This window comes from Anas acuta, chromosome 16 (genome assembly GCF_963932015.1).
Source record: "Anas acuta chromosome 16, bAnaAcu1.1, whole genome shotgun sequence".
Classification (NCBI taxonomy): Eukaryota; Metazoa; Chordata; class Aves; order Anseriformes; family Anatidae; genus Anas; species Anas acuta.
The window spans coordinates 49,303-76,333 of NC_088994.1; the positions used below are offsets into that span (position 1 = coordinate 49,303).

Consider the following 27,031-nt stretch of genomic DNA (forward strand, 5'->3'; position numbering starts at 1 on the left):
TCAGATAACTGAAAACCCTTTCCAAATTGTGGAAACTACGTTAAAATACTTGAAGTCTTCACGGATTCTTGCCTGCTAGCTGTCTTAATCTCTGCTAATACAACTGTATACTTCTATACTACTAGCCCTGCTATGGAATGTGACAAATTAGTATTTTAATTTGGGACAGTCACAATAGCAGCTTCCACTGGCTATATGTATATTTGGTAATCATCATTTTCAACTCAGATAACAAGAACTGGAAAAAGAGTCAACCGCTCTGAGCAACCATATATTCATGATATGTCCATCCCTGGAGATATTAAAACTTGACTGGACAATTCACTTAACAAGCCAATCTAAACTGATCTGGCTTTGAATATGACAGTTAACAAGATGTCTTTCAGAGACCAAATTATATAATTCTGATTTCTGTTTTGTACAAGTCCAAGCAAACATTCCCAGCAAAGACATAATTTTTTCCACTTACAGGTTTGGTACTATAGAAATGGACTGTAGGAGCACACATATTGATGTGATGGAAATATAGAAGTTCCTGTATTGTGCCTTGAATTGGTGTTACAGCAAGACCACAGGGACAGACTCTGAAGAGTTGAAGACTTCTAACAGTATATAAAGGCAGTTCTCAGTGCTTTTGTATTCTAACATATGATGTTTGGATAGATATTATTTCCTCTCTTCATTTTCAAAATGCATCATTTTTCTCTACTCCTGCACAGAATTTGATACAACATGGATTTTAAGATATTTTATCTGCTGTATCCCAAACAAAAATTAATTTATTCTTTTCCATGGGTAGAGAAGGAAGGAGATGACATTGGCCTAAAGCACTTGACTTTGCCCTGCATCATGTAATATTTCAAAATGATGCAATAGGAATTTTCTTCAGATGGAATCATTCTGTCATCAATGGTCTTAGCCTCAGATGTATCATAGCATCTATCTTCAGTTCTCAAAAATGTCCATGTAATCTCAATGGAACAATGATCCTTGAATCACAGAATAGCAGGTGAGACTGGATACAAAAGAGCCTTTCAGCTTGTGCTCACCAAAAATGTTATGACTATATTTCACAAAGCCATCTTCATCACTTCTTTCCTATTATGTCCATCTCTAGCCTCTACCACGCCCACAACTCTTCCTCTTACTACCACAAACTCCGTTTTGAAGCCAGCCTATTCTATCTGATCACAACTGATAAGCACTGGCTGTTGATACTTGTCTCAGCTCAGCACAATGAGAAGCCAATGACAAGATAAAAAAAGATCTGTTCGAGAAGCAACTCAGATGATCTTCCAGTGGTACAAACTACAACTAAATATACACTCTTCCTTCAGCTGGAAAGACAAAATATATGAGCCAACCCTTGACAATCATAAACATGAGCTTTGAACTCGGCAACCAACACTACCCTATTAGCTTGCATATCAAACACATTTCCAGGGGTTCATAGACAGAGATCAGAAAGCCAGTCTAATAAATATAGTTCTTGCCTTTGAAGTTAGAAGTGTTGAGGCCTACTTTGATTTATTTTTGCTAACAGAAACTGCACACGTAGTTGAAAGGAAATAGTTAAAAAAAAAAAAAATCAAAACAACAACAACAAAAAAAACCCTGCTGAACTGCTGCTGGAAGGAAAACAGAAGATTACATGTATATGATTGATTACTAGCCAGCTACAGTACATTGCAGAGCAGCCATAACAATTGTAAAACAAAATAAAATCAAGTGCTACACATGCATAAAAAAAAAAAAAGAACAGACACTGTCAGAAAATAGAAGTGATGGGCATCAAGGGTTCAGTTATTCCTTGATGTTACAAGTGATACTGATGCACAGCATCTGGAGCATGCGCTGCCAAGTTCCTGCTATAGTTTGAGTAGAGAAGATGAAGGTTCCCCTCAGCTGCATTCACTTCCAAAAATGTATTTATATATCTCTCAAAACACTACGGAAAAATAGAGCCAATTATTCTGAAACAGAAAGGCCATGTCCTGGCTTAGTACCCGTACAAACATAATGGATTATCCAGTTGATTTTAAAAGGGCTTTAAAATTTATGCCGCTGTTCTCCCTCTATTTTCTACAAAATTTTCTCTGCAAAGGTTTGCACTCAGCTTCAGGGTGGATATAAAATTCACACCACCTTATCTCCTTCCCTCAGCTACATCTGAAGCTGTGCTTAAAACCATAAATAATCCCATCAAGATGGCTATTTTACTGCAAGCTTTCAAACCTTCATACACATTTTAGAAAACATGGACAACCTGTGTATTGATTACTGTTTTGAGGTTCCATTTTGCATGGACCTAGCCAATTTTTTGGAAGGGTCCTCAAACCAGCTGCCCAGGTATACAGAAAAAAATCTGCATGGAAAATTCTTTGTACACTGTCCTCCCAGTTTCCTGCATTATCTGCTCCCTTGTGAGACTGACATAACACCTACATGCTGTTGCTTCTTTACTTTCTGTTCAGCATCACGTGTTCTCTATCTACTGACTGTCACTGTAAATGAAGCAAGTTATATATTTTTGAATGACACACTAATTTTCAGAGCAAAACAGTCAAACTTAGGGACAAGGCTGGTGCAGGCCAAAAGTAATATTCCCCCTCTGCTGTACAGGTGACAGAGCACTGGCACAGGTTGTCCTGAGAGGTTGTGGGGTCTCCTTCCTTGGAGATCTTCAAAAGCTGACTGGGCATGGTCCTGGGCAGCCTGCTGTGGCCGGCACTGCTTGAACAGCAGGTTGGACAAGATGACTGCTAGAGGTCACTTCCAAACTAAAATAGTCTGCAACTCTATGAGATGTGAGATAAAGTAGAGAAGAAAAAAATAAGTTCAATTTGGCAGGAATTTTGGATAATCTTCTATTTGTGAGAGAGATCAAAGTAACTGTTTACTATAAGTGATCAACTGTGCACTAAGGCAACAGACAATAGCTTGTAGGTGTTGGCTTTGTAGGTGTTTTTGTGGCTTTCTCCTATCACTGTCTATGACCAGAATAAGCATTTGCATGACTATATGAAAGAGGATTTTTTTGGTTTTCATCTTCATCATTAAGAAAGAAACCACTAACAATTTACAGAGATCACAGACAAAGGAACTAAATGACAGATGGTTCTGATTTTTAAGCGGCACAAAGTACCCCAAAACATTGGAAAGTAGAATTTACAAAAGGCCTGGCTGCTCAAACTAATGCTGAAATTGGTAAATTTCAGTCCCACAACTGATCATTCACCTGTGATACTACACATAGCTTTACAAGCAGCACCTGCTTCAGGTACAGTTTCAAAGAAGCACATTTCAAAAGTTTAATATCCTTTACTCAGGATTCATTTTGCACTGTTATAATTAATTGTGTGTGACCTGTACATAAGCTTAAAAGGTTCTAAGACATATTATCGACAGCTATGGCAGGCACAGAAGATTTTGAATATTGCACATTAGAAACTATTTTCTCCTTACATTTACACCTAAATTTAGCAGATTTGTTTTAAAGAAAAAGTTTAAGTACATGCCTATTTGTTGAGAAGCCTAGATTACAATTTTTTTCTTTTCCAATCTTCTGTTGCAGAGGTGGAACTAAGCAGTTGGTTGCTTCCAACCTTACTGAACTGATTCCATCTGTTTACAAAGAAAACAGCTTGACTTTTTTCCTCCTGGATGAAAAACAAGATTTTGTTTATAGCAGGATGGCATAAACCATCTGCAAGGCTCCTTCAGATCAGTGAGAGTGATTTAACTTCCGTTCAGTACAGCTGTAGATCTTGTACAAACTTAAAGCTGCTTTCATTTATAATTCATAAAGGATTGACCCCAGTTTTCCAGATGGATGTATATGCTGAAAAAATGTGTCACAGTCTTCAAAGGCTGTGATTTTGCCATAGCACACACTCGTTCAAGTTATGGCCTATTTTATGCTACTACCAGTTCAAAATAATTTAAATAGCTCTGACTAATTTAAACAAAGCAACAATAACATAGGCAAAAAAAAAAGCCCTCTCAGATGCCATTAGTATTTATGTAAGGTATCCTTCAGCTAGTGTATGTATTTTGATAAATAGATTCTTCATTTAGTTAAAAGAAATATTAGGGTACCCCAGTAAAACAAACCAAAAGTGAAACCACGAATTTGCAAAGTTGCTTTAGAATTTGACATTTCTGCTATTGGATTTCAAAACATATGTGGTATTTGACAACAATAAAACAAAATTAAAAGACCTTATAGTATACTGGGAATTACGCACTTATGATTGTATATATTCTAGAAAACAGCTTTATTTGTTGTTTTCATAACTACATACATTTATAAAACAACAGCAGAGAATCAGGAGGTAAGTACTGATATAAATATTTAGGTGTATCTCTTTAAATAAAAAGCAATTAGCCTTGATAATAATTTTGTTCTTCTGTCATATGTGAAATGTTGACTAAGATAATGGATGTCATTCCCATATGAATCATTATACTTACATATTTACAGAGGAGAAAGTTTCTTTGTTTTAGAGATAAAAACACTAAATTGTGATCCTACTTGCTTAGTCTTTGCATTGAATTTAATCGGAAAATTTTGTCTGACAATTCCAGATATTTAATACACATACAGCTGAGGAGCAAAAAAGTAAATAAACAAACAAACAAAAATCTGTAAGATCACTAGAACTACTAGTATAATACACAAAACAAAAAGTTTAAATATAGTTTTAGGATGAACAAGTAGATGTTTTAAATGAGTACATTTGGATGTCGGCATTCACACTGATCAGTTTAAAATGGCTTCTGTCAGAGAGGTAGAGATAATTGAGCTTTCTTTAGCTGGCAATCTTGAATCTGAGTATTAGTCACTTTTTCATTTCCAAAGTCATTCTTAGGGAGAAAAAAAAAATGTTTTTTTTTATTTATATATTCAGCTGTTCGAGACATTTATGCATTAATATAGAAATTAATGCGTTAATATGGAAAAAGCATTATGTTTCAGACTGAATATGTGTATGGAGAAAAAGCAATAGGAAGTTTTTATGATTAGAATAATCAGCTACAATGAAAATAAAATCTGTAACTAAAAGAAACCAGCAGAAATCTTTGAAAATTGCTACATAAACTGGTCTGGATGGATAAGTCTGTATGCACAATTAGCAAGAGGGCAAAGTTCTGATATGGACATTTACTGACTTGCTTCATGGAAACGCTTCTTCTGAAGAAGAAGCCAGCATACTCTCTTGTGTTAGAAAGGGCCAACTGCAGTGTGCTGTTTGACACCTATAGCAGTAACACTTCGGTATAAACATAAGCCATCAAGCCAATAGCAACAAAAAAAGTTAAATAAAAATTCACAGGAGATAATATATGCAACCAGTGCTTTGATGTGAATTTTTAGTTTTAAGGCCACAGTAGCTGATAAAATGTTAACAACAGAGCTATATGATACAGCTTGTAGAGTAACCTGGATAGGAATAATCATATTTTATGACACCTCTCCATCCCCACTACCTCTGGAATATTGGGTAATCCAGAAAGTATTAAGAGACCCATTTGAATTTCCTCTCTGTCACAGTGAAAATCACAACGTACTAATAAATATTATATCACAGCCACCCACTATAAGTGTTACTATAACCCAAGGCACTGTATGTCCTTCTCTACTAGCACCATAAATAACTGATTATGACACTCTAGGGAAGGTGGGTGGTTATTTTCAGTTATAAGCAGGATCCATGTTCAAAGAACAGATTACAGATAATTATGTGTGCATTTATCTCTATTAATTATTCATTAATAATTATGCATGTTTATGTCTCCTGTCAGCTCAGCCAGCAAATCACTGTTTTGAAGACAGTCTCATCATAAGACAGCTGGAAGCAAAATGAAGGCTTACACTCCATCTTTCAATAAACAGACACTATGCATTTTGTAGAACCTAGATATCTTCTAAATCAAAGTGTGTTCTACCTTACTAAAGTTTCACCTTCACCTTGTAAAATGCAAAAAGCTGAAACAGGAATACGACCAAAAACTTATATGCTTTCCTGATATTTAAAAAATAAAACATCAACATACATGTATATGCAAAATAATAACTACCAAACAAACAAACAAAAACACTTATTATGAATATTTGAAAGGGTCAAGCCAAAGAATTACTAGAACTTGACAAAACAGTAACAGTCCACAGTCACTTTACTGCAGAGTACTGAATTTCTTTTTAGATATCACTGAAAAGGAATGAAAAGGAATGAAGGGTACATCTGTCTTTTTTCCTGTTGGAAAGAACAGAATTTTTTTTGAGCCATAATTACTAGAAATGAGCAACAAAAAGGGAACAGGTCCTTCATATCACTCCCAGAGTCATCTATGCCACAGAACCACAAGTTCCAAGTCTGTGCTTACCAGCAGTAGCTGTAATGATAATCAGCCTCAGAATATTGCTGTGTCAGGACAGAACTGAAAATACGATGATTCAGCAAATCATGAAAAAGTTCACTGCTCTGTCAAGAGAATGTCACAAGATTTCACTGTTACATACTTTCCCATCTACTTCAATTATAATGTACATTTTAAAAATAATCTATTTTATATTAATTAATACTAATTAAATATAAACACTTTACCAAATCAGAGCTATTGCTAGATAAATTTATTACATAAAATAAAGTGTAGGCAGTTTGTAGGTACTGAAATCTCTAAATCTTGTTAACAGTATGCACTGAGCATGTATGGTGAATGTGTAACAGGAAACTCTGTACCACAGCATGCCAGAAGATGAAGCATCTTATCTGCACAGTCCCTTCTCAGGACACTTCCCCAGCTGGCTCCAAAGGCAGAGTTGCTCATGGAACTGCCACCTAGGCTGGCCATGACAAGGTGCATGTGGAAAGATAATTGGGAAGTCCCAACATGCTAGTCTTGTGATTTCACCACTGAATTAGACAGTGAGAATCTGCTCTACAATTGTGCACTTCAAGCTTTATCTTTTAAAACTAATCTGAATGAGGTAGGCTTTTGTTTTTATATTACCCCATCAGCTGAAAAGAGTTTGATTCTATCATGCTGTCCTAACTTGGAAAACCTTACCTCTGCAGTCATTTACACAGAATAAGCAGATTCACTCTGCACAGACATCAACTGACATGATAGTTCAATCTCATTTCTCAACTTTTTTTGCTGGAAACAGTCTCTTTGTACTGTTGAAGAGAATTCCCCTGGAATATACTACTCAATTTTATTCAAATGTACTGTTACTTTTCAAGCATTTCCAGATAAACATACCTTCATTTTAAAAACAGCAACATAGTAACACAGAACACACAAAAGAGGAAGCCGGTGCGTAAAGGACATATGCCTTCAGTTATAAACCGAAATGATAAAGTTATGGGAAAAAAAAATCCAACTTGCAATGCTCTCTTCTTTACTCCACACCAATACATGTATAACTAATTAAAAGGGAAATTTATTATTTCTGTAGCTTCATTTCTTCTACTCTGTTACCACAGAATTTTGTTTTACTTCTGTTATTAACAAAAATGCTTAAGAATAGCAGTATTTATTATACAAATACTGTTGCTTAGTGCGTTTTCTAATACATTTACATTAATTAGGAGGAATTTATGCTTGCACAGAAAATTCAATATATCTTTCCCTGTTGCATTTTGTGTCTCTTAATATCTCTTAGTTTTCCTCCTCCTTTTTCTTCATTTCCAGGAAGTTTCTTGATCTTTGATTTAAAGTCAAAATCTTAAAAGTTTTGGCTCTCCTCATCAAATCATCATCATCATCTAGAAGAAACTGAGAACCATAGCTTGCTTTAGTTTTTTGAAAACATTTTGGGGAAGGAATGGAATAACAATCATTAAATATTTGTAGTCATCAATATAAAAATAAGCTTTGTTTCTGCTTCATTTCTCTCAGTCATTCTTCACGAATCTTCACCCATCACCACCACAACTAATACTTCATACTAACAGCATCTGCTTAGCATATTCTTTTCTATAAACTTCTTGTGGAAAGCTTTACCTGAACCTTGTTATGTAACTTAACATCAACTTTTCCTCAGAAGTCCATTTAATGACATTATTACTTGCAGTCTTGGAAGCAGAAGGCAATCTAATCCTTGTCTTTCGGTTCTACTCAGTATTTTCCCCAGTGAACAACTAGTCTGAGTACAACGATTTACAAATACTGAGCTAGCGTCTTCCTACACCTCCCAATTTGTCTCAGAAACTATCCTTTCTGAAGGTCTTATTGCCTGGCATAGGACGCTGGTGCAATTGCTAGGCCATCCCTTGTGAAAGCAGTAACTAATGCTCTTCTTTTAAGAAACGCAGCATTCCTCTGAGTTAATAAATACAACTTACCTTGCCTGAAATTCCCTTCTTTTAACTATTCTTGCCATCTTCTCCCAAGTCTGTAAAGCAACAGAGGCCATAAGTGAAGGAAGAAGAGGATAAAACATGGATGGAAACACAAATGGCAGTCACACACTGTGCAAGCAGAGATGCACTTTTCACACTGTGGGAGGCCTCAGTAGCTGTTCAAACAGCAGGGTCTGAGTAAATCTCAGCTAGTCTGCCATGAAGAGAGTTATTACTCCCATTTCCAGGGAATTATAGGCTACCTGGTATAAGAGACTAAGAAGCAAAAGAGGATGATGTCTCGAACTCTCAGCAGAAAAGGTTGTAGCCACATTTTAAATTGGCTTAGAAAAGAGCATCCTGCAAAAGCAGGAGAGCACTGTTCCAGGGCCAGCCTCCTGGAAACCATTTGAGACATCTCTGCAGCTGTGGTCCTGGCAGTGGGCAGAAGGGAAGGCCTTAGCAACACCTTTCTCCAAAGACCTTTCTAAAAGGTTCTGCACATGCAAAGTAATGGCTACTGGCTTATTAATGTGGTTATAGCTTGTTTTGTGATTACCTGAAATACATGAATACGGATATGCATGAGATTTTATGCCAGACCTCCACAAATCCACAAATGACTTCACTGTGAACTTCTACAGAAGAATTTTTTTTCTTCTAATAGAGAAAATAGTTTACTAAAAATAAATTTAACTGAAAAACACTTCTGAAGATCTAGCATGTTGGAACTTTGGATTTCCTGTCAAATGTCATTGAAGCATGAAACAGTAAGATTTGAATCCTGTTTTAATTGAAAATATTGCTACAATTTCAGCCAGGAAGCTGCTAACAAAGCTTTCATAATAAAGATTTTAAAACAAAATTGTTTGTTTCTAAACTCTACACATGCACTCATTTTTATTTTGACTGAAAATGTAATTATATTCTTAAAGGCAAGAATTATATTCTCTTAAAACTGAGACTACTGCTGAATTATGCCAGTTATACAGCCATTTCAAATTCATATTGAGCTTTTTTTTTTAAGAGAAAATAAATACTTCCAAACAATCCTTTGCTTCAGAAAATATAAGCATCCTTTCATGATAAATTTGTGTGTGTGTGCATGTACAAACACGTATATGCATGAAAAAATAATTCTTCCCACAGTACTTGTCTTCAAGAATCTCACTGATCAATCCCTTATTCTATCATCCCTTATTCTATCATGGCAGCAACTAGGAATTAGTTTTATGCCTTGCAGTAGATGGCACCTTTTGTGTTAATCATGCTACAAAGCTTAAATTTTATAGCTAATAACTAAAATTCAACAATGTGAGGGATATGCTAAAGGCCACTTCAAACTTCAGAATAGCAAATCTATTTTCTGCTCATGGTTAAGTGTATTTACATTTCTGGAGGCCTGAATAAAGAGGTCCTATTTACACAAAGGGTCAGCCATTCTTGAATTCTGCATATTGAATGGCATATTTTCTTTTGTCACTCATGGTATGGGTACAGGACAAACAACTCAAGTTCAGGATTTCTACAGATATTCTTTACTTTTTGCAATGTGGAGGTGTGTCATTTCTCTGTTGTTAATATTTTTAATTCAACAACCTTCTTAGCAAAGAGGGAGTTGTTACATAAAATACAAGGACAGCAGTAACATGAAACTACTTAAATTTACAACTGAATTATGTTGTGATATTATTGCACACAGACATGAATTCAAGCAAGAAAATGAAACATTTAATAAAGCAAGATGAATAAAAAATAAAAATAAAAATAAAAATAAAAATAAAAATAAAAATAAAAATAAAAATAAAAATAAAAATAAAAATAAAAATAAAAATAAAAATAAAAATAAAAATAAAAATAAAAATAAAATTTGCAACTTGTCATGACCACACTTGCACTTCCTCTCAAATCACTTTTGAAACCTGTTTTCATAACTTAACCAAGACTCTAATCTTGACTTCCAAAGCTTGAAGTCATTTTAAAAAATAACCAACAAATCAAACAATGAACAAACAATTCACAAGAATCAACTCACTTAGTTTGCTACACTGTCCTGGGTTCAAATGATATGACTGAGTTTGGGGAATTACACATCCAATATTGGTATACTACAATTTGAACTTTTGAATTTTTTGAATTTTTGATTTTTTTTCATTTATTATTATTATTATTATTATTCCTATGGCTTCACAAAGATGGAAACAATTTTGTTTCAAGGGAAAAAAAAAAAGTTTTTCTAGTTAGAAAACATTCTGGTTTAGGCCACTTACTTATTCACATTACACTAAAAGGGACCTCAGCATTTCACATGCTTCATTTCTCAGCACTATGACAGGAAAAGCTGTATCTCTAGATAGTCCTGACAATGATATTTCTAGAATTCTGGTAGGAAAAACTCTAAAAACTCATAGACACATGTAGCCCATTCCTGTATGATTCCATTACTTTTATATATATATTTTTTTTCTCCTGAAGTGTTGTCTGAAGTTCTTTCTTTCAGTTTATATCTGTTACATATCTTAAAATACATTGCCCAAATCTGAAATGGACACCTTTCTCTGTGTAGCAGACTTTTTTTATGGTCAAATATCTATGTTTCTAAATATTCAGAGTTTTTCTAAACTTCTTGGACTAAGCAGCTGCAATTCATTCACTTGTACCTAGCAGATAAAGATTTCTAGATCTCTGATCATGTTCATTTGTAGCTTTTGAGACACTGGGGATCAACTATCTGGGGGCTTGGCCAGAGTAATTCAGTTAAAATTCAAAGCTGAACTTTGAAAAAAAGCAATGCTGAGCACTTCCATTACCAGGGCTATAGCCCTGTTCATTCATCAGAGAAACAAATTTGCTAAACATTCCTTCTCTCAGTTAGTTTTTTTCTCTAGTTAGTTTGTTATTAAGCAGATAAATAAACAAATCTAACTCTTGTATATTATTCTAGCACTGGCAATTAAATAATTTCTTTCACATTTTTGTGTTTTGTTTTGTGTTTTTTTTTTTTTGTTGTTGTTGTTGCTGTTCTCAAAATCATGTTATTTTAAGTACATTCCATTTGTTCTATTTTTCCTATTTTTGTCACTTTGTTGACTTCTTGATTAGACAAGTCTGTCGCTAAAAATGAAGTTCTCAAGCCATCCACCTTTCTTGTTCTTGCTGTACAAAAGTTGACCTACAGTCTGCAGTATCTAATGTTTTATTTTCTACTTTCTAGTTAGGGATTAAATTCTAGACCTCCTGCTCTTAAATTTTCTCTGAACAGAATGATCCCTCTGGCGTTATTCTCATACAGCACATTTCTGAGTTCCTTGAAATCACCTGTAACCCCTGATGACTCTCATGGAAAAGCATGTTTATGTGTTAAAATATGTATGCTCAGAGACAGCTAGATAAAGAAGCCCACTTTATCATGCAACCTTAAATCTGTGTGTGTGTGGTGGTTCTACTGTGCTAGGCAGCCAAACACCACAACCGCTCTCTCACCCCACCCCCCCAATACAGTGTGCAACAGTGTTATCCACCTTTTCTAGGATGCATAACTTACGAGCATCACCTGCTATTAACAAGTAAGCAAACACTTTCAAGCTTGACATTTCTTACAAATTGCTATAATTGTCTCATACGCAGAAACAGAGCAAAACCTGCCTCAGTTGTTCTGTTCATGCTCTCTAATACAACAAAACAAACTAACCAAACATTTAATTTTACCATTTAACAAATACACTACTTACAAACACAGAGACCACAATACTGGCTTGTGAAATCAAACCCGATCTCCTGCTTGATTATTTACGTTTCAAAATCTGTCTTCCCTACTGAGACTCTACAGAGAGGTTCAAGTCATTGCAAGTTCTAGTGGAGACAATTGCCTATTCATTTGAAACCACATAAGCATATTTCATCTATACAGCTAAAAAAACCCCACCCATGAGATGGTAAGGTCTTGCTGTTTTATTACAGGGCTGCCTATGAATCAGTCGCTATACAGACAAAAAAGTTTCAGAAGTCTTTTATTATCTCTGAATCAGAAGTGATCCAAGAATCAGCATTTTCTCATTTATCTTCCTTCACTGAACATAATCAGGAATCCTCACTGATCAACAGAATTATTTTGCATAGGTTGGCACATCTGGAAAAAATGGATTGCATCACTCTTCATGCTGATAAATATTTTAAATTACAAACAAACTTTGATTATCATACTTATCCACTTATCCAAAGCATAGAGAAGCATAACTAGAAACATGGGAAAATTATATGCATAAAAGCAACAGACAAATGCAGCAAGCATAATTTAGGTGATTTAAAATGTAAGGATTTGGACCTAAGAAATATTCTGCCAAAAGTCTGTAAAATTTGGTTTTATTATTTACTGAACTATAAAATACAAAGTTCAGAAATGTAAATTTTGCACAGTGCAGATGACACACGATGTGAAAGTAAGCAAGTCACTATCACATTCCTTCAGAGACTGATGACGTCTAGTTGCATGATAAATGTGCCTTAGGGAGGCTGTGGTAAGCTCTCATAGGACTAACATGAAGATCAGTGTTTGCCTTGTGGCAAGCAGGTGTTGGAATAATTCGTTAAGTTTTCCTTTAAGAGCACTGTGTAAAAACAATAAGGCTATGCAAAGGAATAGTAAATGTTGTGAAATAAAAGGAAGCTGATTATGCTAGGTGAAAGGCCACAATCTCCTTTAAGCACCTGCAAGAACAACTGCAAAAATGCTGATGTTTATAAAGTAGCCTGCTGGGACTATAATGAAGATGTCAAAACCTCAGGCGGGCAGCCTTTCTTTAGTCCCCTTAAACCATCTGTGGATAATGTGTGGAGGGGGGGATGATCTCACAAACCATGTAATCACAAATTTCGTGTCTTTTAGTCTCTTAAAACAAATATATAAACAAAGATCAAAGCCACCATCTAGACTGTGCTGATTGACTTTTTGAAGAACAGCCCAAAGCTAGCATAAGCAAGCATTCAGAGTTCTAAACAATCAGTATCAAAAAAGACTAAACGACTAAACAAGAACATGTTTATCTACCAAATATCTTCTTGTATCCTTTTTCTGTTTAAATCTTCAGCCAGCTGGACATTCAATTTATTGAAAGCATGCCTTCATTTACTAAGAACATGAGTATATTCTTATGGATATGAAAATATATATTTATAGACAAAGTAGAGAGAAAATACATATTAAGCTGTACATAAAATGAGGCAAATGGCTGAGAAAATATGTACTCAGGCAATGCATCAGCTGGTTATCTTTATTTTTTCTTTTTTTTCTTTCTTTTTTTTTTTTTTTTAAATGGGAAGTTTTTATTACAACTTATTACATAGCTTGTAAAGTAATGTAAAATCTCTGATGTAAAGTCTTATATTTCATATTGAAATGCAAAGAACCTGGAATTAAAACTACCACTTAAAGATGATATTTTTATGGAAACTTGAATCCTATCACTGTTTTTGATTCGAAGTGTTCTGAATCATTATTTCTCATAATTACATGCAAATTAACATCTCATATGAACACATGGATTTCTATTTTATTTCATTAAGAGACAGAAAATAGCAATCACAAACAAAAAGTAACTGAACTCTTTCCAAAGTCTGAAAGTCTACAGACAAAATTTGCTTTGGTCTTTCAATAACCTAAGCACTTGCCCAAATTTTTAATCTTTCTGGATCCTGCTTCTCTGCAAGTCTTCCAATGTTTTTGCTAGACATAGCCTGATTTCATATGGCAATAAATATTTAAAACAAGAACAGACCCAAAAGCACAGATTTCCTGCAACAGACACCGAGATTTAACTCTTAGTTTTTCACTAATCCAGGAGCTCCAATCGTCAAAAATAATTTACAGCCTTTTTTGTCTTGGTCCCTCATTAGCTATGCTAAATGTCCTTGGCATCAAGAAATGAAGTAGCCATTTGCTCACTGTAGTATCCTTTGAATGGCTGTAAACCAGTAACATCAGGAAAGGTACTGCTTTGCCTCATTAGATTTATTGAACTAGCAGGGAACCATTCTGTTGCATGACTGAAGTCACTATTTGACTAAGTAAACATTTAATGTATTTTAACTAATGTTTCATGCCTACTCACAGCTTACAACTATTGCAACTATATATTTCAGCCATTTTCCTTTTTTTTCCATAACTGCCTCTGATTTTCTTCAGTCTAAACAAGACAAACTATAAAAAGGTCTTGCTCTGCCAAACTGCCAACCTGCATTGGTAATTTACATATTAATAATTACATACATAAAAGAGTAAAGCATTACTTAGCACAATTCATTAACAAAAAGCAGTTTGCATGTTACCAGAGTTGAACATCACACAAGAATTGCAAGACCTGTCGCCTTTACATTAATATGCAATGCAGGACTTCAGCAGGTGCTCTACCTCCTGAAATCATTTTCATGAACAATTCGTCATGAAAAGTACTCTGATGGAAATATAATTTGCAATAGAGACCAGTGAAAAAATCAGATGTTGTCTCTGGCAACTGTACCAAAATTTCCAGTCACTTGTATGGGTCAAAAAAAAAATTAAATCCAGTTCCATACCCTCACGTCAAATAAAAAGATAAACTTATTAAGTACTGTCCATAAGGATATGAGTGTTTTTATCTGCTTTTCATGAAAAACAAAGAAAGAAAAACACACGCACCCTAACCCAAAGTATCACCTCTCCTAAGGCTTGAAATTTGCTTTTAATTGAAGTTTTAACACATCTGTGCTCCATTCCTACCTCATCTCTGTGTGCCAATGGTGTCCATACAGAAATACATACTTCATAAGAGAAAAAGAAAGATGATGACAGTCCCCTTGATCAATTTTTAGCAGGCTCCTCTAGGCAGCTGTAGCTTTAATCCCAGAGTCAGAAATTAAGACTAAATCTGTGAAGAAGTGCATTAAACAAATTTCACCCACTATGAGGGTGGTGAGGCAGTGGCACAGGCTGCCCAGAGGAGCTGTGGGTGCCCCATCCCTGGCAGTGCCCAAGGCCAGGCTGGATGGGACTTTGAGCAACCTGGTCTGGTGGGAGGTGTCCCTGCCCATGGCAGAAGGGGTGGAACCAGGTGGTTTTAAGGGCCCTTCCAATCCAAACCATTCTGTGATTCTATGAATTGTTGGAACTGTACTGTAGCATTCCAGCCAAGCTTTGTGTACTGGGTACACATGGTTAGGGTTTGGCTGCAGGGGTGAGCAGAGCCCAGCAGCTGCCTCATGTCAGAGCAGAGCTAGCTCCGGCCGGCTCCAAAAGGTTCTGGCTGCTGGCCAGAGCTGAGCCAGAAAGTTTAAATCACGAATTTAAACTTTCCACTTACCACAGCAAACTTCTATGTATGTCACCTGTTGGTTGCTTAGATCTCTTCCTGATGCACAGTAGCGCAAGGCTCAATTTTAAAAAGTCCCTTATTAGGAAACCAGGATGAATGTGACAAGGAGGGAACAGTTTATCACTTCATTCTTTCTCTAACTATCTCCCATTCTTCACTTCTAGGGCAGGACGCTCAATTCACTATAAGCAGTAAAAAAAAAAAAAAAAAAAGGCAACAGGCTGTAGCCACCAGGAAAAAAACAGCTATGATGGAAAGCCTTCAAGGCAAATCATTAGCTCCTAGACCTTTTTAAGTCCAGTCAACTGATCTCGTCATAAAATGAAGATGAAAGACATGGTCAATACAAATTCAGAAAATGGTAGAACAATCTGTTTCTTCAGACACAGAACGTCTGCATCCAGCTAGTTTGCAAGTAATCCAATGTGCACAGGAGGATCAGGTGGAGCAGTCAGTTTACTGCAATACTACTTTTCTCAACTTATAACTTTGTAAGTGCCTTGTTTTATCTCTGCTTGTCAAGCCTTTTGTACCAGGTATGTTTTTGTACCGTGCCTTCTGCCTATTCAGGAGAAAGCAGAATGATAAGGACAATATGCTTGCTTGCCTACTGCATGCTACAGTAGACAAATCATGGAAACCTGAAACATGGAAGTTAAAATTTTCATGAACGTCTTAAAAACAATAATAGGAAACTTCTTTAATAGTTGCTATGATCAATCTAAGCACAACTTTTAATTTCCAGACCACTTGTTTTCAATTTTTAATTTCTAGACTATGTCTTTCTAACTGTGGGATGGGAAGTGGACAATAAAATTAAAAAGAATCATGGATGGATTGAAGATAAATTAATACTGATGAAGATATATTTGTATTAACAGGCTGTGAGCTGTGTCTATTTTCAGATTAAAGTTTGCTATAAAAATACGAAGCCAGCATAAGTTTAAAGCCTTCAAATATATTTTGGGTATTTGCATAATTACACTTGCAAATTAAAATTCCACTATTAAATACATATACATACAAGCACACCTTTTTATTACTTTTTTTTTTTTTAATGGATTGGCACTGGACATTTTCTGTAACAAATCTTTAAATGATGTTTAGATGTAGAGCTTAGTGATATGGTTTAGTGGAGGACTTGTTAGTGTTAGGTCAGAGGTTGGAATAGGTGATACTGGAGTCCTCTTCCAACCTAGATGATTCTGTGATTTTGTAAAATATGAATGACCGTGATTTTACCACACTTATTACAAACAATTAAATATCATGCCAAGTTTATTACATCAAGGCACATATCTTTGTTGAAGAAGATAACCACAATGCAATTTTAACATTTAAATGATAGTACCCAGCACCTCAATTAACCTAGTGCTCATGGCACTGAAAGGAAAAAAAAAGACAAAGAACTCCATATGCATCTGCACATTTCTTAGCAAACAGCAAATTAATTCTGAGTGAGCAGTTTTGAAGTTAGATACATCATGCATTTGTGTCTCTTGGTATGAAGTCAGTTTCTCTCGTATGCACGGCTGAGCTACAAAATAAGGAATTACCAAGCACCTGACCTGTTGTATGTCCACACAGATATGGAAATCAAGCTGAATTGTTTGCAGTTTCTATCTTTTCTAGAAACCCTAACAGAACGCAATGAGGATAACACAGGTTTAATTCCTATTTTCCAGACAAATGGCAGTCCTCCCTCTAACATAGTCTATACTTACGGGTTTAGCTTTAGACAAGTGTACTTCAGAGAACTGAAAGGATTGGCCATCTTAATGGTAACAAAGGAATTTCTCAGAATTACTGACCACAGAGATTCATAGGAGCAAAGAGTAAGAAAAGATTTTGTAAAGGTTTGTGTACTCTAGGAGACCACAATCTCTTTGTCCCCTCCCCCCCCCCACCGCTATAGCCAGAATTGCAAATGGCTCTGTAAATGTTATGGAGAGCTTTTCTGAAATCAATTCTAATAGCTTTGAATATAACTATAATCAGATTTTGTTTAAAGCTCTTGATATGTTCTTTGCACAGGATGGCTATCGGGCACATATAATTGAACATTATATAATAAAGAAAAAATACATTGGCTTTTTGTTCTAGGCACTAGTTTCCATGGACTACTTCTCATTGTATATTACCATTTTCATAAAAGCAGCTCCAAACAGTTGCAAAGACTTATATATGTAGTCATTTTTTTGCAATGCCCACAAGCTTTAACATTTCAGTTGTTCAGAATCTTACTGGCCTATGCCCCTTTCCCCAACAAAGGAAATAAGGGCACAAAAATAATTTCTCTTCTTGTTTTCTAATGTCTTAGAACAACACATATTCTACCTACACCTGAAGAGGCAACAAGTCACCAAATTTCAGGAAGCATAAAGCATTTAAGCAGGGAAGTCATGCATACACTATTTGGCATGTGTGAAAACCATTCAATTTCAAACATTCTTATCTGTATGGAGAATTTAGGCACTTCAGCAATTCCATGCAAATGGTCCAATACTGCTTTCACCATGTTCTCTCTTAAATAATGTTAACCTCATTCATCTCCAGAATCACAAAATTGGTGCAGTTTACTAAAATTTTGAATGAATTCTCCACCTATTTCCAACACTTGCTTGGAAACAGAGCTGAGAGTGACACCTTACCAAATATGTTTCATTTAGAAAAGATTAGAAGACAAAACGTAAGTTTACTGCAAGGAAGTACATAAATTTTAAATTAGTTAGAAATATTAGTACACACAAAAAGCAATATACTATTTTGAATAAATTCCTGGTGCATTACTAAGTAACTTTAGGTAAAATCATGTTTATCTAAGAGAAACACGGAATTGCTTTACAGGCAAGGAGTAACCTGAAGAGGGGAGGCTTAGTTTAGATATAAAGAAGAAATTATTTGCTCTGAGGGTGGAGAGGTACAGCAACAGGTTGCCCAGAGAAGCTGTGGATGCACTTACCCACAGAGAAGATGTGGAACACTTCCCCACCCCTGGAAGTATTCAAGGCCAGGCTGGATGGGTCCTTGGGCAACCTGGTCCTTGGGCACCAGGGAGGTGTCCCTGCCCTTGTCAGGGGGCTTGGAACTCAATTATCTTTAAGGTACCTTCCAAACCAAACCATTCTATGATTCTGGGATTCTCACATCCTCTTTCCTTACTACCCTTTTGGAAGTCAGTACTCTTCAGACAGCTGCAGGCCCTCTTTCAACTTACATTTCTGGGAACAAAAACAAATTTTCATGTTGAATTTATGTCTCACTTTTGAGTATTTGGGCTCCTTAGTGTTGTATTTGTAAATATTTCATTTCTCTGAGTTTGCCCTTTAAAAACCAAGGGCATTAAAGATCTCTACCTGTTTACCCATTTAAGTTAAAGCAAATCAATGAAGATTCATAGGATCTAAAGTTCTTTTGTTTTTTCCTAAAATTTTTCTTAATCCTCAATATCAGATTTGTCATGGCAAAGAAATCAATGAAGATACTGGTTGAATGTCAGTACCTAGGCTCTTGGATTATTACTACCATTTTTTTCCCCATAATCCATATTTAGAAAGCTAAAATGTCATATATGACTAGAGTGATCACTCCTATCTACTTTTTTCCCTTTAATACTGTTGGAGAGATCTACAGTTTCCAAAAACTACCTCATCAGAAATTCCTTAGTATCTCTTCCAGACTTCACTGACTCAAGAAACAATGTTATTGACCACACATCTTAGCTTCCTTTCTATTTTCTCTGAACATCATCTTAATTTTTGTAATTACTTTCGTTAGTTAACCTATAGAGCTGGGGTTCAAGCAGATCAAGTTCCTATGTCTAGACATATGTTCCTATGTCTATGAGACTTCCCCCATTCCACACGAACACCTCTATAGTGGCATGCTGACCACAACTAATTAATAATCAAATCCATTCTTCAATGGAGTTACATATCTGGTTATCCCTATTATCAGTATTTATATCTTCCTTTTTCCCTTGCCATTTCTCCTATTACTCTTTTGCTATTTTTACTACATTTGCCATTTTCTTTTTTTAATTCTTCTTAAGTACTAAGTTAGTTTAAAAGAATTCATTACTTCTTCCGAAGTCTCATTTTTGACACTTTCTTTTACTATTTTTCCACTCTCAATTTGAAGATTACACTATTGCAGTGGAATCTATCCACCATGAAGAGCTTGATTTCGTTGAATGTTACCTTGTAGTCAAGTATTCTAAATGAATCTTGAAGTGATTTTTGTTTCTTTTTTAACTTTTATTTATTTATTTATTAAGGGGATTAAAATAATTTCACCCATATAGCCCCAGCACCTTTCCTAATCTTGGGCAATTACTCGTTAGAGCAAATAATTGTCATTTGTTCCAAGTACCAGTCTTTGCTAGTAGTGACATTGTTACCAGCTTACCATCCCCCTCCATACTAGACACCCAAAATTTTCTTTTTAAGTGAAAGAATGTCCTTCTAGAGAATGGAAGTTTTTACCCTGACATCTTTTAAGGCACTGATCCTTTATTTCCGTCTTACTATTCTAATCTTACTAATTACTATTTAACCCCCAAACTACTCTTTCCCATTATGTTTTTGTTTGTTTTTTTAACATAATTTGCAAATTGCTTTCAGCAAAGCATTAAAGATAATGTTATTTCATTAATTTAAAATTAGTCAAGGTGATTCTCATGATATTTTCTGTTGTTCTTATGCACAAATTGCAAAACACAACTTTTATTAGCCTCACACTGAATTACTTAATTACAGGATGAAATCATATTCAGTAATAACAACTAAAGCACTTAGCCGTGTTCAAGAATGAAGTGAAAATCATTTAGATTCTTGCAAGTGGGTTCTCAGAGTTCCAATACATTTTTAAAGATACTTTTATATCACATAAAACGCATTCTTTTATATGATAGGACAATCCATAACAGAAGAAAATGAAGATCTTCATCCACTACAGCACTCTTTACTCTGAAAGAGAATGTCATGCTATAACCATTACAAAGAATTTCATTATTCTCTCAACCACAGCAGCCACCCAGTGGCTACTCTTTTTAATACTCAGACACGCATAAAACCAGGAATTTAGGAGATGGTCAGAACCTGCAATTTTCAGTGATAGCCTCTTGCATTAAATAGTCCTTTTATGTGAAAGAGGAAATAAAGCCATCAACATTTTTTCTTTGGAAGCAGACTCTACACAAACATTCAGAAGAAGAGGAAGAAGAAAAAAACAAAGATATGGATGTAAATGTTGTGAGGCTCTTTTGTCATTACTGTTTATATATATATGTGTCGATATGCTCGAGGGTAGGAAGGCTCTGCAGGAGGATCTGGATAGGCTGCACCAATGGGCTGAGGTCAACTGCATGAAGTTTAACAAGGCCAAGTGCCAGGTCCTGCACCTGGGGCGCAATAACCCCAAGCAGAGCTACAGGCTGGGAGATGAGTGGTTGGAGAGCTGCCTGGCAGAGAAGGACCTGGGAGTGATGGTGGACAGTCGGCTGAATATGAGCCAGCAGTGTGCTCAGGTGGCCAAGAAGACCAACGGCATCCTGGCTTGTATCAGAAACAGCGTGACCAGCAGGGCTAGGGAGGTGATCGTCCCCCTGTACTCGGCTCTGGTGAGGCCGCACCTCGAGTACTGTGTTCAGTTTTGGGCCCCTCGCTACAAGAAGGACATCGAGGTGCTTGAGCGAGTCCAAAGAAGGGCGACGAAGCTGGTGAGGGGCCTGGAGAACAAGTCCTACGAGGAGCGGCTGAGGGAGCTGGGCTTGTTCAGCCTGGAGAAGAGGAGGCTCAGGGGCGACCTTATCGCACTCTACAGATACCTTAAAGGAGGCTGTAGTGAGGTGGGGGTTGGCCTGTTCTCCCATGTGCCTGGTGACAGGACGAGGGGGAATGGGCTAAAGTTGCACCAGGTTAGATGTTAGGAAGAATTTCTTTACTGAAAGGGTTGTTAGGCACTGGAATGGGCTGCCCAGGGAGGTGGTGGAGTCACCATCCCTGGAAGTCTTTAAAAGACGTTTAGATGTAGAGCTTAGGGATATGGTTTAGTGGGGACTGTTAGTGTTAGGTTAGAGGTTGGACTCGATGATCTAGAGGTCTCTTCCAACCTAGAGATTCTGTGATTCTGTGATATATATAAACATATATATATATATATATATATAGTGTCTGTTTGCTTTTCTTTAAATAAGAGACTGTTAATAAGAAGATATATTGTTAATAAAGTTTTAATGGGAAAATATTTCTGTGTGATAGGCTATTTTTTTTCTTTAAACTATAAATCTAGAGAGAAAAAAAAAGTTATTAAATGGAAAAAAAGTTATTAATGGATGTTAAAAGTATCAAGAAATTTAGACCAACAGCACTGACAGATGTTTCTGAACTACATTATAACTCGTTATGAAAGTTTTGCAACAGTTCTCAATCTTGCAGGAACATAAGAGAATTTATTTCATGCCTTATTTAAGTGTCTTTTTGCGTAGGTGCCAGAAAATGGCTTCATATCCAAAAGCTTGCCTGTTTTTTTTAACTGTATTGGTCTAGCTAAAAATGTTACTCTCCCTGCCATTTTTGCCTTGAAGATATCCGTAAACCTTCACAGTTTCAATATTAGTGATTATTAGACACTTTAATATTTATAAAGCAATTATATACAGCCAAAGAGGAACTTAAATAATAAAATTCATTTAAGATGACAAGAAGCATGAAGTTCTTCATCCACATTCTTATGATCTTCCAAATACTCTACTTGAAACCACTTCTTTCCATTTTCTAAGTTCCAAGTTTAACAAAATCTGTGTACATAATGTTTCAATAATGAGGAAAACCTCTATAAAATTCAAAAACTATAACAAATATAAATTATTATCAATGAATAATGCATGTTACTACCAGACAAGAAGTGACAGACGATTACAAAGAAAAGAACCAATACACTTTGTTGTAAATGGCATCGGTTTCTGCTGTGCATACCTAAGTATGTTGGAAGATATATACTTATTGTTACAGGAGTTCCCTCCAGCAATCTTAATATTTGGAAACTGCTATAGTGCACTCTCATTTCAATTGAATGAATGCCATTCTTTGATATTCCTGTATAAGAAACAGAATCAGGAATGATTCTTTGAAATATAAACTTGTGTAATAATTTTGCATTCTTTCACGTTATTACTAGCCTCTACAACTGTATTACTTGTGCTTTCAGTAAACTGATAAAAATTTTTGCCATTTCATCTATAATGATAATGATCTCTAGGAAACAAAATACATAATTAAAAAATCATAAGCTGACCTTCAATGTATGTTTGACCAAAGTCTGGAATTTCTCTTTGAACTGAATCTGATAATTGTGTTCTGTGCTAGAGACGATCACGTACAGTCAGGACTATGCTGCAGCTTCCTTGACACAAAGCTACACAGTCAGTGTCACCAGTCTTCCATACATGTGTAGGACAAGCCCACTTTCTGCATCAAGCTGAGTGAAGGTCTACATGAAGTCTTTTAGCAGCACCTACAGATTCCTGTTTTTTTTTTGTTTGTTTTGTTTTGTTTTTCTCTCAGAGATAGCCACTTCTTTTTGTCACATTTTCTGCTTACTTAAATTTCTTTTTCTTCTCCATCATTATTAGTCCCCAACTTCAAGATGACCCATTTATTTCTGCCCATTTTAATTTGTAGAGGGTTCAGAACCTCTAACTGAGAACCCAGGAATCAAACATTTTGACACATCTACTTGTTGGTTTGACACCTGGAATTTGATATTTAAGTTCAGGTTGAGGAACTGGTATGTTCTCCAAAGCAGACTGCAGGCAACACACAAAAAGTTAATGGAAATATGTAATTTCTTCATACATCATCCCTTCTCATGGAGGAAAGTAGTTACTAACTTATCTTTGTTCAACTCCTTAACCTGAAACTATTTGCTCTCAATAATTTATATTTGACTTTAATTACGTTTCAGTTCTAAGTTCCAATGAATTCTGATAGACCATATTACTGAAAACATTTGCTTAGTGTTTGCATCATTTAACCAAGGCTAGGGTAGATAAATATTAGCTAGCAGTAGGCCTACAGTCCTAATTTTTATTTTTTTTTAAATTCCTTCTGCTGGACTACAGTACTACCTGAAGCTATGACTTCAGTTTTTCCACTGCAACATGCTTAGCCACTGACAGACTAGGCTGTTGTATGGATAATACCCTTGCCAGAATTTTAAACCCTGCCCAGTGAGATTCAATTTTTATTGGACATTGGAATTAATAATGAAATCAGTTCTTAACTGAATTTAGCAAATCCCAAAGACCTTAAATTCTCTAATACTTGTTTTTTTATTTTCCACTTGGAGTTTCTGAAACAAAATGAGAATAATATTAATAAAGTAGTGGAAGTAAACAAAACCAAGCATTAATATTGGATTAATATTAATGATCCAATTAATGGAGCAGTTTGTCATTCACTGATGGATCATCAGATTAGCCATAAAACATGCAACGTGTTACAAAGAAGGGTTCAACATATCCACTATTTAGAATAAACAACTGATGTAGTGTATGCCTCTGTACCTGATGTACGTAGTGTATAAGTGAATGAGAAATTTGGAAGAAGCAATAAAGTAGAGTGAGCCAGAGCACAAGACGGTATGAGAGATGAAGAGGGACAATGTGACTGTGTAAGAAAAAGACTTGGGCAAGCACACAAGACTAAGCATGAAGAAGCACGTGTGAGAAAGACAGAGCAAGAGAGCACGTGCCCATGACTGAACACAAAGGAGCATACAGAAGACTGACGAACAGCAAGTGAAAGGGCAAGAGCCAAGACAATGAGAGACAGCAAGTGAGCCAGAGGTAAAATGAAGAGAGGGCGTAACAGAGGGCACACGGGGGAAGGGGTGCACACCCAATGATGGCATGAGAGCACAACAGAGATACAGAGCACAAGGTCTCTTCTCTGGTATCTCTTTTAAAAATCAGCGCATTATAGCATCCAGATATTTTCTCATATTAGGAAAAATCAGGCAATGTTACCCACATGAGTGATCACCACTCAAACACTGTAACTTCGCATAGCATTTGGCATGAAAGGCAAATTACTGGTTTGGAAGGTGGGGGGGTTAAATCTGACAGCGAGCTAACACACACACAAGTGAAAGAGGAACTCTTCACAAGCTACTTTCGTGTACAAACAAGAATTTCATCACAGTGGAGCAAAAACATATAGTAGCAATAGCACAGGTGTCCTATGATCAGCAATATCAACAATAAAACCACAATCTTACCAAAGACAGGAGAGAATATTTAAGGTTTTAAAAACAGAGTCAAAAGTTAGTAATTATTTAAAAAAAAAGACTCACCCACTCACCTAGTGCATTTTAAATTGGAGAGCAAAGTTAGGAGAAAGACAGCAGCTGTCTCTTTCACCAATTACCTGCCAGTGCTAAAGTACTACATTTGCATCCGCAAAATGCAATGCAAAACTAAATTTTACTGCATTAAGAGAACTGCTTAGTCTATCGCTTCACAGTTCAGAGAAAACATAGAAGACCCAGAACAGAATCTTGATGCACTTCTGTTTTAAAATGCAAGTCCTGACAACCTGACAATGTTTCATGTAGCCCCTTTATCTCAAAAAATATATAATAATAATAAAAATTAAAATTAAAAATCTCTCTCTCATATGAAACTTGAGCTATCCCAGAATGTATTGTTTCATTTCCAGCACACATGAAATGTAACAAGATATTGCACTTTGGTTGCCTTTTAAAAACAGAAGCACAGCAGAACTCAACATTATCCATAATCCTTTCATTCACATATTTCCTCTCACCTCTTTCATTTTTTAATCAGAGAATTGAATTATTATTGGCCTTAAAAGGCTGATACTTTACCACATCTTGCAAAGTACAAAAGCAACTTTACCTTTTCCCTGCTGCAGCCTGCCTTTTGTTCTTCTTAATCTTTAGATTAGTCATTTTTAAAATCTTCTCCACTGTGAAATCAAATAAATACAATTAGATAACATTTCATTTACTGGGGCTAGCATACTTTATTATATTAACATCATGCTCAAATTTTTATTCTAAAGTTTATTTTAAAAAATCCATTATTTCTAATGATAAAAGAACATAAAGTGAAGGCATCCAGTATCTACCACACTGTGTTGGGTTTATGAGGCAAGGTTTTGGCAGAGATTGCCCTCCAGACTGTGGAGAAGACCACAGTGAAGCAGTCCTCCTGCAGACCACGGAGGCCCCTGCAGCAGTTGGTTGTGCTCTGAAAAATGCTGCTGCCCATGGAGAGCCCACACAGGTGTTTTTTTGGCAGAACTGTGGCCCAAGTTGGGCCCATGCCTGAGCAGTCTGCTGCTGGAGGACTGCACCCCACTGGAGCGTTCTTGAAGAATGGCAGCCAGGGAGAAAGGGGAACTTGTTAGGAGGAAGGAGTGACAGAGGCTACCTGTTACGAAGAGACCACAACCTCCACTGCCAGCCTCTCACACCATTCAGGGCTCAGGGTGCTGAGGTGGAAGAGTTGGGAGTGAAGTTGAGCCTGGGAAGAAGGAGCAGGTGAGGGGCAGCTGTTTTTGTTTTGTTTCTCACCACGCTTCTCTATTTTTACTTGACAATAAACTATAATAAATTTCCCCTAGTCAAGGGTTTTTTGGCCATGATGGTAACTGGTGATTTCCATGTTCTTATCACAGGTTAGGAGCTTTTCCACCCTGCCCTGTCAAGGACAGGGTGTGGGAGGCTGGAGGAGGCTAGGTGGGTGTGGTGGTTTTACTCAGGTGGGCAGCCAAGCTCCACCACAACCGCTCTCTCACTCCCCCTCTCCTCAGAAGGAGGGGGAGAAAATACAACACAGAGAACTCGAGGTTTGTGATGAGAAAGGTTTAATTAAAGGGAAAGGGAATGGGCAGGAGAAACAGATGCAAAAGAAACAATCAGTCCGCGCGGAAGCACAGAGAGAGAGAAAAATTATTCTCTACTTCCCATCAGCGAGCGGTGTTCGGCCACGTCCTGGGAAGCAGGGCCTCAAACGCGTAGTGGTTGTTCAGGAGGAACAGCCCCCTCCCCCACGAGAGCCCCCCCTTTTATTGCTGAGTGTGACATCAGGTGTTATGGAATATCCCTTTGGTTGGTTTAGGTCAGCTGCCCCGGCAATATCCCCTCCCCATCACTTGCCCACCCCCAGCCTGCTGGCTCTTGGGGGCTTAGGAGTCCTGATGCTGTGCCAGCACTACGCAGCAATAGACACAACACTGGAGTGATATCAGTGCTGTTCCAGCTACGAGTGCAGAGCACAGCACTGTGCAGGCTGCTGTAGGGAAAAGGTGA

General features: G+C 36.5%; 1 long non-coding RNA gene across 2 annotated transcripts; it reads right to left on the reverse strand.

Moving 5' to 3' along the window:
• Positions 1-4,258: 4,258 nt before the first annotated feature.
• LOC137865334 (uncharacterized) lies at positions 4,259-26,453 on the reverse strand. Of its 2 annotated transcripts, XR_011101868.1 has the most exons (4): positions 25,614-26,453; positions 8,352-8,401; positions 6,388-6,485; positions 4,259-4,866 (listed from the first exon to the last, which is right to left on the reverse strand). It is a non-coding gene; the product is annotated as an uncharacterized lncRNA (long non-coding RNA). The 2 variants fall into 2 exon arrangements; XR_011101867.1 differs by lacking the exons at positions 4,259-4,866; positions 6,388-6,485 and adding an exon at positions 7,678-7,782 and having other exon boundaries at positions 25,614-26,445.
• Positions 26,454-27,031: the final 578 nt, after the last annotated feature.